The following is a 247-nucleotide window of genomic DNA, read 5'->3' as shown; positions in this document are numbered from 1 at the left end:
GGAGTGGAGTGGGAGAGGTGAGGAGCTGTTGTATCAGACAGAGAAGCAAAGTGGACTCGCCATCCTCGCCATGGCAGGTGGTTGGCAGCTGGGGGGAAGAAAAAGGCCAAGGTTTACCTACGAGAAGATGCTTCTGCGTGTGTTGAGGCAGAAACAGGCTCTTAGCAGGCAGACCCTTCCCAGAGAGACCTCTCAGCAGATGTCAGCGTCAGCTTGGTTAAAGGAGGATTTCGGGCCCCTGCCCAGC

Source organism: Charadrius vociferus, unplaced genomic scaffold, assembly GCF_000708025.1.
Source record: "Charadrius vociferus isolate BGI_N301 unplaced genomic scaffold, ASM70802v2 scaffold579, whole genome shotgun sequence".
Lineage (NCBI taxonomy): Eukaryota > Metazoa > Chordata > Aves > Charadriiformes > Charadriidae > Charadrius > Charadrius vociferus.
The sequence above is the reverse complement of the archived record's forward strand: the minus strand, read 5'-3'. Positions refer to the sequence as shown.